Source organism: Crocuta crocuta, unplaced genomic scaffold (genome assembly GCF_008692635.1).
Source record: "Crocuta crocuta isolate KB4526 unplaced genomic scaffold, BGI_CrCroc_1.0 scaffold858, whole genome shotgun sequence".
In the NCBI taxonomy this organism is placed as follows: Eukaryota; Metazoa; Chordata; class Mammalia; order Carnivora; family Hyaenidae; genus Crocuta; species Crocuta crocuta.
The window spans coordinates 320632-338245 of NW_027527163.1; positions in this window are offsets into that span (position 1 = coordinate 320632).

Below are 17614 nucleotides of genomic sequence, written 5' to 3' on the forward strand. Positions count from 1 at the left end.
GGGTTACTATGTTAAAAAAGGAGAATATTGTCCTAATCATTTTCATCAACCTGTTTTGCCCTGGATGTGTGCCTTCTCTTTTTATGTCAATAAAATCTCAGTTTTACTAGGCTCCAGAACATGGACTTATAGGATTTGGGGTTTATTTGTATTACTTTCTCTTGTGTGGTTGTTCAAATTATCATTTTAATCCCCTCTTATCAGTATAAAGTAATGTATTTATATAAGCTAAGAAGATTTAGCCAACATGAGGTAATAACGACTAATGAACATAATTTAAAGTAAATCTCAGATATTAACTTTGTTTGCTATTATTTGGTTATTTCACCTAAATTGCAGTTTTTCCTAAGTTGCAGAGTTATTGAAAACTTCAGGTATTTGGTCCTGTATAGTAGAGGTTATTATACACATTATAAAAGGGTTAGATTAACACTAGTCATTTTATAAGTAATTTATAAGGTAAGAGTAAAGCAATGATGACAAGCAAATTCATTAGACATTTTAAGAAGAAATTAAACATACTAAACATAAATTATCCTTCACAATTTCTTGAAAGTGGGCAACATTCCTCGAGTACAATCACTTCTCATTAATGCTTATCCATAAACCTGTAATGTAGCCATCTTATAAATACTGTTCCAGATTTTTAATGCAACTCTAATATGCTCCAGCTTATCCTTACTTTGGGTTCTTCTTGCACTTATACCCTAAACATGAAATCCCATTTAATACTTTAAAGACTCATAATTTTGTTGAAAAGAGAATGACTTATCTGATAAAGAGTTAGTATCCAAAGTCTATAAAGAGCTTTCCAAACTCAACATCCAAAAACGAAGTGAGCCAATTAAAAATGGGCAGAACACATGGATAGATATTTTTCCAAAGAAGCTTACAGATGGCTAACATACACATAAAAAGATACTCAATATTGTCATCATCAGGGAAATCAAAACAAAACAAAACTATAATGAGATATTATCTCACACCTGTCCAAATGGCTAAAACTAATAACACAAGGAACAACAGATATCAGTCAAGATGTGAAGAAAGGGGATCCCTCTTACACTTTTGGTGTGAATGCGAACTGGTGCAGTCACTCTGGAAAACATTATGGAAGTTCCTCAAAAAGTTAGAACTACCCTATGATCCAGGAATTGTACTAATAGGTATTTACTCAAAGATCACAAAAATACTGATTTGAAAGGATATACGTACCCTGATGTATTGTCAACAATAGCGAAATTATGGAAAGAACCCAAATGTCCATTGACTGATAAATAAAGAATACACACACACACACACACACACACACTCACACACACACACACACAATGGAACATTACTCAGTCATTACAAGAATAGAAATCTTGCCACTTGCAATGACATGTATGGAGCTAGAGTAGTATGCTAAGAGATAAATGTCAGTCAGAGAAAGATAAACACCAGTTGACTTCATTCATATGTGGAATTTAAGAAATAAAACATATGAACATAGGAAGGAAAAAAGGGAGAGGCACACCAGGAAACATTCTTAACTATAGAGAACAAACTGAGGGTTATTGGAGGGGTGATGGGTAGAGGGTTAAATAGGTAATGGGTATTAAGGTGAACACTAGCAGTGATGAACACTGGGTATTGTATGTAAATGATGAATCACTAAATTCTACACCTGAAACTAATATTACACTGCATGTAAACTAACAGGAATTTAAAGAAAAACTTGAAAAAAAACAAAAGCAAGCATAATAGAATAGCAACAACAATTTAAAAATGAATATTTTGATAGAATTAAAAAAGAAAGAAAGGCTAATATTTTGCTCTTTAACTGCACATAAATGTTTATTTTGGATTTATAAAAAACAATTTTAATTATCAATCCAAATATTTTCTTCATTTCTGCATCATTAATTTACTTTCAATAATTTTTGTGTACATACCCACTTTAACATTTGTCAACTCATGAATAGCAGCAAGTAAATTTTGGTCATCCTAGAAGATACACTTTGTCACATTTGTTTTTAGCATGGTGGAATGATCCAGATTCATTATGCAAATATGAAGTTCTTCCAATTGTATAACTAACTTGATGAGGTTTTTTTTAGAAATACATTGTTCACTTACTAATTCTTGATTATAAAAAAATCAGTTAAGATAATATCATATGGAACCTTTCTGAGATAGTTCTAATATGATCCATTTCACTCTCATTATTAGACAGTTCACCATCCGTTTGCATCCACCTTCTAATTTGCCTCATAACTGTGATAAATATTCCTCTGTCAATTTTCCTCTCCTTGCTCTTAAGGCAGAAATTGAAAATTCTGAATTTTCACCTATGTTTAATGAATCCTGAAAACATTAAGTAACACTAGGAAAAAGTGTCTCCAGAATTTTTTCATACTTTTCTTTGAAAGCTGATAGGAAATTTTGGAAACATAATAAGAAGAGTCAAGGATAAAGAAAAAGTGATTTATTTCAACATCACCTTATGGCCAGTTACATCAATTTTCCCTTTTCATAGTATTTTAGTCTCTCTCTCTCTCTTTTTTTTTTTTTTTGCATAGTTGGGATAATTGCTGAGTAATAAAGAGTTAATTCCTATAGTGATTAAATATTTTTTTCTAATACATAGAAAATAATATCATTAAAATCTTATATCTTTTTTCCAAAGATTTCCAAAATCAGCGAATGAGACTATTTAGTAATTGTAATGCATAATAAGTTCTAGATTTTATTTAAACATTTATTGCTTGTTTTTGTTTTAGAAACTGCATGAAATAATAAAAACTGTGAAATGCCACTCTCCTTACAGAAACCTAAGTGCTCAAGAAAAGGAAGCCAAAAGCTAAAATTGGATCCTATGGACCTTGAGTGTGTGTGTGTGTGTGTGTGTGTGTGTGTGTGTGTGTGTGTGTGTATGTGTATGTTCTTTATCAGTCAATGGACTGAATGAATCATTTTCAGGTCCATCTTTGCTATTAAGGTACCTGGGAAATGCTGGTTTTTAGATTACATTTAGAATGCAAATGGATGCTACAGAAAACTGCCAGATCTTAGTAGAACACTTCTTTTTTGGTAGCAGTTACATTGTTCTATATGAAGCAATTGGCTGAATCATCATTTTATATTTGCACCAGATGTACCCTTAACAGATTACAAAAATATTATTAATTTCTGAGATTATAACAAATATATTTTCACAATTTTTTGCAGGTAAATCTACATTATATTTGACTTGAATTCCTAATATTTGTGTTACATATGTTATATATGTATTACATACATGCATTACATATGTCATATACACATGCATACATAAATGTTTATACATGCATGTATTTAAATATGTGTATACACATATATATTATGGCATTTGCCATTTTATATGCATTTTGTAATAGTTTTATCTCAGTTTCCAGACCCTTGTTTACGTAAATACGGTTTGAAAACAGACAAGAATTAATAGGTTCAGGTAAATTAGCGTCCTGCAACAATGCCTCAGGTTTGATTAGTCTTAATGGATTTCTGCTCTAAACATTTATCTAAAAAATAAGACACAAGAATCCCTAAGATTTGGGGACATGCACTAACCTAGAGGTAAATACTTTGAAAATAATTGCATTAATTATTTAGGTAAAGCCACTCTTTGAGAACTATTTAATTTAATCAGTTCTGAAACTTAAGAGAAAAAGAGGATAAGCCTGCTTTCACACCCTGAAAGGTTTAAATAATTAGCAAATTAGTTTTCATATGATCTTTATGAATTTGTTTATATAGTCAGTTGTTTCAGGTCTTCCTAGGGAAAAAGAATATATATAGAAGCAGACTGATAATGTCCCTTCATTTCATAATATCAGTTATTCTAAAGGTAGACTACATTTGTCGTTCATGTTTCTTTGGTATAAACATGAATTGAATGCTGTGTCTATAAAACATATAAACTGACATACTAATACTACATTCTAATTAATTTGATCTCTTCATTTCAAGGCTAGTCTTTATAGATAAGGACACAAGTTGGCTGAATATAGTGCTCTAATTCTCTTTCCTTCATCTGCTCCAGAAGGCTAATTGATTACTTTCAATATCAAAATCTTTATCAAAACTCTCTTTCCAAAACTCCTCAGGCAATCACAGAAGACTGTCATTGCTAGCATGTTTTCCAAATCTCCTTCTCCCCTCAAGCTCACCTGTAAATCGCTGAAAAAGACAGTTTTGAAGATAATATAAAAACTTAATAAAAAAGACAATTCAAAATATGAAAATTATATATTACTTTTCTAGAGACACCACAAATAGAATCCTTTGTCTATAACACAAACACATGACTGGAGGGACAGTACCATTCTAAGGCGATTTTCCCAAGGCTTCAGTGGTAAAAATCCTATTTATTCTTGCTACAGCCATGAATGCCGCAATCATTTATGAGACTGTCTCTCTGTTCTTCTTCAAATAAGGATCAGAAAAATAGATATATAACATGTTTTTTTTTTTTAACCTTGAGCACATCCATAAGCAAATTCAGAATCAATTAGGCCAAATTAAAATTCAGATATCAGTGAGACTTAATGCCAATAATTCCAAATCACTAAATGTGAGATTATTGTCAAAGTCATAGAGCCAAACAGTTGAAAATTAGGTCAAAAGAAAAAAAAAGAAAAAAGATGATTGCAAACAAGTTGAAATAAGGTCTTGGGTGGGGCATCCTTGAAAATTACTTCAACATCAGTAGATTTTCATGGCTAAACTTCTAGGGTTAATTGCTATGTAAATATTAGAGCTTGGAAGATGAAAACAGAATGCAGCAAATGGTATAGGGTAGTTAGGAGTAGCATAGAATCAAGGAAGGTGGAAAGGATTTGGATTTCAAATGATTGAAGCTAGGAGGCAGTGGATTTGACTAACTTGATAATTTTTGACCAGCCCTACCAAACAGTCTTTCAATTTTTATCAGAAGATTGTGGTATGAATGTGTCAGATAGAAGGTCAGGTGGCATTTGAAAATCACATTTTTATCTCTGAGAATTCAATTTCTATCAACATATAATGGGTAACTTTCTTGACATATTGTAGGGTGTCCTATCGCACTTTGTGTGTCCTGTTCTCACTCAATATCATCTGGGTACTGATTTAACATTAATGTTTTGTTGCAATCTTGTTGTTGAAAAGTGGTAGGGTAGAAGGTACATTTATTGTGGAGTTATGTTTTTAAAGTAGGAGTATATACAGTGAACTGCTATTGGAAAACATGGTCATGGTCAGAGAAGGTGGGGGTTGGTAGTTTTCAATTTCATTCTAATAGAGTTGTAATAGTATAGACATTTTCCCAAGGTCCACTTGATATTTCTATAGAGCAATTGGAAAATGAGTAATGGCTAATGGATAGGCAGTTACAGAGAGGGAGCATTTTGAACAATATTTTTCAATATCATAATACAACCTACAATGACAGTTGATGATAAAATAGTTTTTGGAGACAGAAAACTTCTTTGATAAAATGAGATAAATTTGCTGAGGTGAACCAAAAAAAATGATGGGGACATTTATAAAGAGGACACATCCTAATAGAAATTATGAGTAGGATTAGATTGATTATAAATTTCATCGTGAGAAGTCATAGAGCTCTCAGTATGGCAGTAAATGGTAACTTTTGAAACTGCCTAGGGCACATGTAAGTCAGGACTTGGATAAATAATTTCATTTACAGAGCCATCAAAAGACTTAGTGAAGCACATTTAACATTTCAAATATATTATGATGACCTCAGAAATGTAATCATGGGAAATGTACAGCTCTTCTAAGTCTGTGGCATACCTGTACATGGTGGGCTATGAATAGGCCCATTCTTAACCCAGGGGCTGATATGTGTAGTTATTATATGTTTGTTTGTTTGTTTGTTTATGCTACCTCTTATCTTCAGCTATGACTAAAAAACCTACACATTTTCAAGAGTGGTGTACTCTCAATGTTCTTTCTTTGACAGTCTGCCTGAATAAAAAGACATTTGTTCAATGGTCCTCATTTTGTGGCTTCAAAAAATGTATTTGGTTGATAATCTTGGGATTTCTGCTTTGCTTATGTTGTTTTCACCTTGGAGATTCAAATTTTAAGGAAATAAGATACAGGGCTTTCATTAATTAAACTTACCCCATATTAGGTCAATCATTGATTAACGGGTGTGGTGCCACCATGTAAATGACTTCTGATGTGAACAACATGCGCCTTAAATAGTCATAAGGCCATTGGTTACCACATCTGCTAGAGTTATCTTATAAAGATTGCTGATATTTGTTCTTGAGCATGGGTCAGGGCTGAGTGTAGTAGTAGTATAATACATTAGAATTAAGGCAGATGAACAGGTCACAAATTCCTGAAATTCTGTGGCTTAGGCTGATGAAAAGCACCAGAGATTTATTCTTGATGTTTGTTTTCATAAGGGAGAGGTTTTTTGACTGATACTTTTCATCTTATCATTGAGTTTAAGTTCTCTTATTGGCTTACTACATTCAGGTAATGGCTTAGTCACAAATTCTTCATCACACAATCATTGAGACAGATATTGCCTACCTTTATCTTAATGAGGATCCAGTGTACAGATGACTGTCTTTGTTACTATTGTTTTTAGTTTTATTTTTTCAAGGGAGAAGCCTAGACTGGTTTCAAAATAGGACCCAAGTAGTTCCTTCATCACTCTAACTAAAACTATTTATCATATCTGAACCAGTCCTAGGAATTCATTCATTCATTCCGTAATAATTTCTCAGTGCCAACCCTGTAACAGAAGCTGTTCTAGGTGGTAAGGAGACTGTTGTGAATAAAATAGACAAGATCTTGCTTCCATGAAATTGTATTCAAGTGTGATGGCACTGAGAGCAGGAGTGAAATTTATGCAGATATTGTGTGGAATATCGAATGTTCGTATATCCTATAGGGAAAAATAAATCAGGAGATGGAGAAATGCGTGTCATATTATCTGCTGTAATCTACCTTGAAGAGTCTTGTTTCTGAGTAGGGCTTTTTAAACTTGCTGCTAGCCCAGCCAAACATAATCCTAGAAATATAATTTCTCAGGTTTCTCCACAAAATAATAGCCAGGACAGTCCATAGATAGCTTACTACAGCTAGGAAAAAAAAAAAAAAACAAACAAACAGATATTTTAGATGCCAACCATTTTTTTTTCTTTCCTAGAGAATAGAGAAAGGCTGTATACAAGGAAAAGTCTAATTTCATACTCAGTTCTGATCATTGGCTACCCAAAGTAGACACCAATCCTCAGAAACCTGTATTTTCATTTCACTTATCATATTTTCAAGTCCAGTGGATAAAAAGTTGTTACCACTCTCCTCTTATCAGAGGATGGGGGCAAAATAATGGATTGGCAGCAAATTATCTAAGTTTGACCCTCACCTGGAAGATTGAAGCAGATCAGAAGGGTTGTGGGTCAAATGTAAAGGGTCAGTTTGAGTTCCATAATGCTCAGATGAGGGTAGAGTTTTCTCTTTAATGAAAGTTGATGTACAGTACAGATATCCAGCATTTGCAAAAATACATTAAAATATAACAGCAGGCTAATCTGTTAGGGGATGATGGGATTTAACAACTGACAAGATGAATATAAACGTGAAATGCAAAGAGCAATATTTCTGTTGTTAGTGAGAACAAAGTTAAACAGATAAGGAATATGTAGGATAGGCAGTTCCTGGGTATGGTATTTGATTAATTTATAAGATCAATGGGGCTTCGATATAGGGGTAGCAAGTTGTCTTAAAGAATAAAAATAGTGATAATTACCAGAAATATCTGGTAATTTCCATTTTTAATGAAAAAAGAAGGGAAACCTGTCTCATTCTTTACTCCATTCTTGAAAATATCCTTGAGTCTTTTTCATGATGCCCTTTTTAAAATATCTCTATTTTGTCATTTTCTGTGTTATGTTAAGTTTTTCTTAGTACATTTCTTTCAATCTAATGTACTGATCTGAGCCTTTTTATTACATTTCTGTTACATCTATTTAAATGGTCAACCCCAAACTTATAGAACAGCTTAATTATAGAATATGACCCTTTAATGTTGACTTAGATATTGAAATGTCTAATGATTTTCCTGGATAAATAGAAACTTACAAATAAATTATTGGTAACTTTATTAAATGTATAAATCAAGCAAGATGAGAAACTATAGTATTTCAAGCTAAGGAAAAATACACACTTTTCAGCCATGGAGAAATGGGCAAGGCAAGGGGACTTTATAATATATAGGAAACAAAACAGCTGTGAGTCTTAAAAGTAAGGCATAAAGTAGTATACCAGGGATATACAAATTGTTTACAGAGAGCACATAAACATTAGGACAAGTAATCCAATTTGCCACATGGCCAGACACTCTGTTCTAAAGCAAGTTTAATTAGTAGGACAGTTGATACATCCACGACCAGGTTATTCTTCCCAGGAAAATTCAACCCTTGCCACACACAGAGGCTCAATCAACTGAATATGATAGAATCGAACAGCCTGTACATGCCACACATTCTGACCCCATTAGATTGTGTTGTAGGAAAAGTGGCTAAAGACATACTTCCAGACTTCTCCTTAAATTCACTGCAGTCATATGAGGACAGTTTTTAAAGCAGAAAGTGCAGTCATCAATGGATTTAATTATTTTATTTCCACAATTAACACTATGTTGTTAATTGTTCACAACATCAGAAGTTACCTTTCCAATTTTTTACCAGAAGAATACTGTGCAGTCGGTTGAGATAAGCTCAGGAAATCACCAACTCTGACTACTCAGCATTCTTTTCCCTACAGTGATCTTTTAGCCATTTCTGGATATCCAGAAATGAGTGGGACTCAGACAGAAAATCACTTATGTGGAGGATAAAGAAGATAGAGGGTAGTGAGTTATGATGATAATGGTCATTTGGGAAGTGACAGCTTTAAGAAGAATATTATCATCAGTACAATTATAACACCATTAACCATAACACTCATGCTAATGCAACATTGTGTGTCAACCACACTCAAAAAAAAAAAAGAAAAAAAAGGCCTTGATCCTTTATAACAAAGTACTGACCACATGACACCCCAAAAAAGAGCAGTATTATCAGCTACTTATTTAAATTAGTGAGAAGAATATGGCATAACACATTTAACCAGCCATGTATAATCAGACTGCACATTGTTGGGAATATGTTACAGTGTTTAGAAATGAGTATACAATATTTAAAATTCTATAGCCTAACATTTTGATTTTTATTATATTATTTATTTATTTTAATTCCAATATAGTTAACATACAGTCATGGAAAATCCTGCAATTCTGTGCTTACAGCATTGCAGGACAACAATAAACTGGATTTAAGCACTAGATATCTTTATGGATTGAGCATGCACTCTGTCTCTTCTAAGTTTCTATTTCAATTCCAGTTAGTTAGCATACAGCATAATATTAGTTTCAGATGTACAATGAAGTGATCCAGCACTTCCATACATCACTGGGTGCTCCTCACATGTGCATCCTTTCATCCCCATCACCTATTTCACCCAACCTCCCATAGCGGGGATGGTGACCATCAGTTTGTTTTCTATAATTAAGAGTCTGTTTCTTGGTTCCTTTCTCTCTTTTTTTCGCCCATTGCTCATTTGTTTTGTTTCTTAAATTCCAATCTTGCCAAATTCCTCATCTTCCTATTTTCATACACACTGACTTACTGTTACCTGACACCTGTATGAGTTTGCAAAATGTATAGAGTAAAGGTAAAGGTATATTAGTCACAACTATGTGCTTCCTCATTCCTAACAATAATAGTTATGATACTCAGAATCTTAAAGTTCTAACCTGTGCAATGAGAATAAAACAAATAATGTATTAAATATTTGTGTAAGAATTTAAAAATTAGTATATTCTGAGAAAATTGTACTTAGAAGATAAAAGTGGAGAGGATCACTTCATAACAACTCAAAATGATTAAAATAAACATGTATATTTGCTAATGTGAATTAAGCATTAAAAAAACAAATATACTTATTCATCACCCTTTGATTCCTAATTTTCCAGTCACAACACCTTGGAAAGTGTTAAAAGCCTAACACAGAAATCACAAGGGAAAGCATATATTGTACTCTCCAGTTTCGGTAAATGCATCTGAATTTTCATGCAATTACATCACCATCAATAAGTTCATTGAGCTACTGACTGGGGAAGCATTGCTGTGCCCAGAAACATGTTCTTAATTTGAGGTTATGCTAATCTTGTAACCTTGACCAAAGAACTTTAAAATTGAAAATCAGATAACTTATAAGATGGAATTAGCTACTTTAAGTACTCAACAGCCAATTAACTCGGTGACCTTCTAGGCATGACATGGAGAGTTTGTGTAAAAGAATGTAGAGAGAAGAGAATATTGGGCTAGTGCCCTTTAATGATGAGCATAATGAAGAGAATTTCATTAGCAGATAATTCATGCATTTGATATATACCAATTAATTGACTGGAATAATTACTTGGCTCTGACTTTTTCTTTTTAACTTTATTCTCTTCTTTTACATAGCTCTTAAAAGCACAATTATTACTAAGATCCCTGAACTCTAGTTTTCATTATTTATATGGGTTTAATTAGACACTATAGGCAATATATACAAAGGTACAGTCTAAGGACCATCTATTATATATTAAATTGCTTTAGTCTCATAATTAAAACCAATAATCACATTAATTAGATTTCTGTTTATTAATATATTTACACGTATCAAATAAGCATCTATTATGTGGTAGGTACTATATACATACAGACATGTATGTATGTTTCATGTGCTTGGATATAGTAAACAAAAACACACAAGAAATGCAGTCGTCTTGAAGAAGACATCCTGGTAGAAGAGAGAGTTAATAAGCAAAAAAGTAAAATATTTTAGTAGGGGAGAGAGTTCATAAACAAATAAGTAAAACCTGTAATATGTTAAAAAAAAAAAAAACCTGTAATATGTTAGATAGTAAGTGCCAAGGAGAAGAAGTAAGTCAGAGAGGAATGGGATTACTAGCCAGGACTGGGTTCAGTTTTATTATTATTACACACAGTATTAATCCTGTGAATTAAGTGATGTAAGCACAATGGCTCGAATGTAGTCAGGGAGAAATTGTGTATCTTTATGTTAGGGAAAACAATCAAAGGAGATAGAATATTTCTGAGCTATAAATCACCTGGGATATTTCAGAACCAGCAAAACGTTTTAATAGCTAAAAAGGAAAGATGGAGGGTCAGATGACAACCAAGAGATAACAAGGGTGATGTTCACATAGGACATTTTAGATGACTGCAGGGACTTCGGTTTTGATTATGAGAAGGGAAGCCACTGACGTGGAGTGGAAAAGTCATAGGACTTTGCTCCTCTGTTAAAACGATTCCTCTGGCTTCCATACTATGGATGGGGTGTGAATGGCAAAGGTAGAATACCATGTTGGGATCTGTATGATAGTGGATGGTGGCAGGGTGACAATGGTAGATGTGGAAAAGTAATTACATTGTAGATAAACTTTGAATAGAACTATGAGGAGCTGAAGACTGAATATGGGGATTGAGAAAAACAGAGATTAAAGATGATTTCAAGTGTTTTACCCTGAGCAACTATGGAAATATCAATTACTAACCAAATGGAATGACAGTCTTAAAAACATGGTTCAAAATTTACATTATAGTTATATCCAGTTGGTAAACTCTACAGAAAAAAAAAGGCAAAGAATACACTATGCCTTATAGAAGATACATTTAGAAATTTGCTCCGAGTCAAAGAAGAGGAGATACTATAATACTTTCTGTATTAATTCTGGATTATTTTAAATAAATTCCTGATTTGGTATAGTTGGTAAATCTTAATTCCATATGTATCATTAATAGGATGTTTTGACCTCATAACCTATTTTTTTAAAAATCACCTTATATCTCATATTCATTTGGATTGTGGTAAATTAGCTTGTACTTCTGGGGCTACAAGAAAGACACCAATACTCTCACCAAGTGCTTCTTTAAGAACTTAATCTAATTTAAGTGCATAAAGGAATAATTAAGCAATGCCTCATCTGTTCAAACATACTTACCTCAGTGGATGTGACAAAACTCCTTTCATACATTAAAATAAGTCAGATATCTGAATATTGATCATAGATAGAGAAGAAAAAGCAAATATTTATATGATTTACCAATGAGACAAACACAAAGAACTTGATGGGCTTTTTATTGGTCTAAAAACACTTGAAATAATATAGCTTCAAATCTGTAGTCTGTAGCACTTCTGGTTCATCTTGATACTCAACCGATTAGGTTAATGAAGGAACCTACCATTTTGAGACTAATCATTCTAAAGAATTTGTCTTAGAATCTGTATTTTAATGCAATATTCTCAGGGGAAATCAGCAACATATTTTATGGTTGCGAATGAATTTATGAATTTAAAATTTCAGGAAACTATGTCTATTATTTTTGAGCCACCTTACTAAACATTTACTCACACATCTAGAAAATGTCATAAAAGATTCAACATTTATTATTGGTATATCAGTTAGGTCTCTTTCAGTGCAAAATGACCAAAAACATAACTCATTCTGGCCTATATTAAAATGGGAAATTATTGACTCAGATAGTTCAGCAGACTTGGTTTCCAGAGATTTGTTAGGCATACTTCTCAGGTGACACNACATATTTTATGGTTGCGAATGAGTTTATGAATTTAAAATTTCAGGAAACTATGTCTATTATTTTTGAGCCACCTTACTAAACATTTACTCACACATCTAGAAAATGTCATAAAAGATTCAACATTTATTATTGGTATATCAGTTAGGTCTCTTTCAGTGCAAAATGACCAAAAACATAACTCATTCTGGCCTATATTAAAATGGGAAATTATTGACTCAGATAGTTCAGCAGACTTGGTTTCCAGAGATTTGTTAGGCATACTTCTCAGGTGACACAGTTTAGTTGGCTCATGGCAGTAAATCTACCAATCTATTTCAGTGGATTTGAATTTCTAAAAAAAACTCCAGTAGAAAAATTAAAATAGTTGAACCTGAGTATTAGAGATTCTATTCTTTAGAAGAACTGGATTTTTCTGAATGAAAGACACAGCAAGGATTTTATTTTTAAAAGTTAAAAGGAAGAAAAGTAAATCAATAAGGGTTGATTTACAAAGAAAGTAAGTTTCTGAATAATGGAAAGACGTGATAGTCTTTCCCCCCTCCCATTGTTACCATATCTACAGAAGCATCTCACATCTACAGGTATCATTATCATGAAAGGGGGTAAAAAATAATGTTATATTCCTCAGGGATATACTCAAGCCCTTGCCATTTGGTGACCTATTGGTAACTGACTGCTTTTTTTACTTGTGTTTCTTTGTAGCCAATACCCTCCCTAGACCATTTCAACTGCTGATATGCATTCTGCCTGTACATGTATATAATATAATAATATATTATAAAAATACAATATATAATAACATATATTTTATTATATATTGTATAGTATATAATATGAATAATTTTATATATTTTATTATATATAATATACATTGTAGTCTTTTCCAAAATTTCCAGTAACAGGATAATACAGTGTATATGGTTTTGTGTCTCATGTATTTCACTTTCATAATGCATTTGAGATTCATCAGTGTTCTTGCTTCTGTCATTAGTTTGTTCTTTTTGATTTTTTTTTTATTTATTCTAAATGTGGATGTAATGGTTTGTCACTTCAACAGTTGATGGACATATGGGATATTTCCAGTTTTAAGTAATTATAAATAAACCCTTACTGAAACTTAATAAGTGGATATATGCCTTCCATTTCTTTCAGGTAAATATACAGGAATGTTATTGCTTTAAATATATATGTAAATGTTGCTTACTTTAAAAAAAAACCCACAAAACTTTGTTCCAAAGTGACTGTTCTATTTTGCATGCCCAGTGATAATATATAAGTATCACAATTGTTCATTTGCACTTGGTATTGTTACTGTTATAATTTCAGCCATTTTAATAGGTATATGGCAGTATCACATTATAGTTTTATTTGCATTTCATTAATGAATAATGAAATTTAGCCATTAGTGACTTGCGTTAGTGACAGAAGTTTTAATTTTTCATGTGTTCATTATGTGTGTATCTTAACTGGAGAAGTGTCTGTTTGGCATCTTACATCCATTTGATTATTGCATTGCTTATCTTCTTCTGACTAAGGTATAAGAATTGTGGATAGCAGCCCTTTATTAGACATGCTTTTGCAAATATTTCTCCCAGTCTGTGGCTTGTCTTTTGTTTACCTAAACAGTATCTTTTGAAGAGAAGAAGTTTCTAATTTTGATGTAATCCAGCTTTTTTATTTTTTCCTTAACGTTTTGTGCTTACTATTCCCTATCAACCGCCCTCCAAAACAAACAAACAAACAAACAAACAAGTAAGAAAAAAATCTGAAGCTTAAATTTTAGCTATATTTCTGCTTGGCAGCTTCATTTGTCAGATTTTACTTTTAGGTCTATGATTCATTTCAAGTTAATTTTTATATAAGATAAGGGTGAATGTATTGTCTTTCTTCTATTTTCTCTTTCTCAATTTCTCCCCTCACCCTCATATTTCCATTTTTTTTAAATAAACTTTCCCATTTTTTTAACCATTACTTTAAAAATCTATGCCCATTGATTGCCACCTGTACAACTTTATCCAAAATCAAACTACATAGTGGGTATCTATTTCTGAACATTCTCTTTTGATTCATTTGTGTGTGTTTATTCTTATACAGATACTAAAGTGTCTTCATTATTGAAGTTTTCTTTTTATTTTTTAAGGTGTATTTATTTATTTTGAGAGAGAGAGAGAGAGAGCCTGGGTAGGGAAGGACAGATAGAGAGGGAGAGAGAGAATCTCAAACAGGCTCCACAGTGTAAGCACAGATGATCTGAACTAAAATCAAGAGTACCAACTGAGCCACCCAGGCACCCCAGTTGAAATTAAATAAGTGTTGACATCAGATAGTGTCAGTCCTACTACTTGATTCTCCCTTTTCAAAATTGTTTGGGTTATTCTAAGAGTTCTGTGTTTCCATACAATTTATTTAACTAAACTTTTTTTTTTTGAGATAACCATAAATGCACATAAAGTTGTAAAAGATAGCACAGAAATATTTCAAGTACTCTTTACCAGTTTCTCCCAATAGTTACATCTTACATGATTCTAATATTTCACAACTGATAGGTTGACTTTGACAAAACCCACCAATATTGTTTTTAAAAATTTTTTTTAATGTTTATTTTATTTTTGGGTGAGAGAGAGACAGAGCATGAGCAGGGGAGAAGCAGAGAAAGAGCGAGACACAGAATCTAAAGCAAGCTCCAGACTCTGAGCTATCAGCACAGAGCCCAATGCAGGGCTCGAACTCATCAACCTCAAGATCATGACCCGAGCCGAAGTCGGAGGCTTAACCTACTGAGCCACCCAGGCTCTCCAAAACCCACCAATAATCTTATGTTTGAATTAGTTTTGCATACCAATATATGTGGAGGCTGGGGAAAGGGTGGGTGTGGTGTTTTTCTTTAGAATTTATTACATATGGAAATTTGTGTAATTATCACTACAGTCAAAAAGATAAAGTTCATAACCCCNATGGGGAAAGGGTGGGTGTGGTGTTTTTCTTTAGTACTATGAGAATATATTACATATGGAAATTTGTGTAATTATCACTACAGTCAAAAAGATAAAGTTCATAACCCCTAAAATTCTTCATGTTGATACTTCAAACTAATGTTGTTGTTTTTTTTACAATACTTTTATATTTAAAGAAAAATTGCGAATATAGTGTCGAGTGTCTATATACCTTCCACTCAGTTTCCTCTATAATTAACATCTTACCATAGTAGCCTAACTTTGTTATAGTTAATGAACCATACATATTGACATATATTACTATTTTTGTTATATATTACTTTGAGTCAAAGTTCATACATTATTCAGAATACATTAATCTTAACCTAGTTATTTTTTTTCTGTCCAAGATTCCATCTAGAACACCACGTTACATTTTTTTTCTAAATCCTTAATTTTTATCCTAACTGATTCAGTTTCTCACATTTTTCTTTGCTTTGACCACTTTGACAGTTTTCAGTTCAATTCAGGTGTTTGGTTTTATGCTCATCAATAGGAGTAAGGCTAAAATTTTCTCATGATTTGACTGGGGTTATAAAGTTTAAGGAGAAAGATCACAGATGTTAAATCTCATTTCAATCAGAATATATCAAGGGTACCTACAATCAACATGACTTACCATTGTTGATGTTGACCTTGATTACTTTGCTAAAGTAGTGCTTGTCATGTTTCTTGATGATAAATTTACTCCTCTCTTGCTTAAATTATATACTTTGGAAGCAAGTGACTATGGACAACCCACAATTAAGAATTAGAAAGTTATGAGTATTTCTGATTCACTGGCCTCCAGACAATAGCATAGAAATTCTCATACCAAAGTCATTACCTATATATTATTCCTAATATTGATTAATTTATTTCTTTAGTCTCTATGTTCCCCCCTCTGTTATTTAATGGTATCACTTGGGTGGAAAAGCAACAAGCTTAATTTGATCTCTGCTGGCAAAATGAGTCTTAACACACTTTTATTCTTAAAAATTTTCAATACTATTTCCCATTATTTGGAATATAGTACAATTTCTCTAAATATGTAAGCTTTCTTCTTTAAGTACTATGACTTTTTTCTTCCTTTTCTCTTTTCAAACCATCTTATCCTTCCATGACCTCATCTCCTTCTTCTTATACCTTACTAAATATAGACAGTAATGATCAAACACACACTTCTCTCATTCTCTTTTCCAATCTCTTTTTCTACAGTCACGGGCTCATTGGACATCCATTCTACCTTTCCAGATATCAGGATTATGTATCAGATTTCTAGCCTGTGTACCTGGGAAACTGACAATGCCCTTTATTATGTGAGGGAGTACAAGAGTTGGATCAACTGTTAGGGAAGTGAACATGAATTAGGTATGTACATATTGCCTATAAAGTATCACTGAGATGTTTAGGAAGATCTATGAAAAGACAATTGTATATATGGCATTATATACAAAGATATATCTGGTTGAAGAGGTGTAATGTGATACAGCTATATTTACTTGACCTAGAAAAATGCATTACATTAAGGCAGATGTTTGGGCTCACTCAGAATTATTCTTTTGCTAGGGAAGTAAAATAGAAAGGACAGAGTGTCAGAGGAATATATATAACTGTTACCAATTTTGTGGTAGACAAGAATCTAAGATGGCCCTCAAGATTCCCACCCCTGGTGTAGCTGTGATTAAGTTGCAAGATGTGGCAAAGATTAAGGTGTTTTACAACTATAATTAAGGCTCTAATCAGCTTGACTCTGAGTTAAAGGTAGATTAACCTGGGTAGGATTTAAGCAAGTCCTACTTACTTAATCTGTTGATCCCTATAAAAAATAGGTATAGGCATTCCCTGAATTCAGAAAAGCTTTACTAATGACATTGAAGAAGCAAGCTACTGTGTGTTCTATAGGTAAAAGGAAATGATTCTGCCAACAGCTTGGAAGAGAATTGGGAT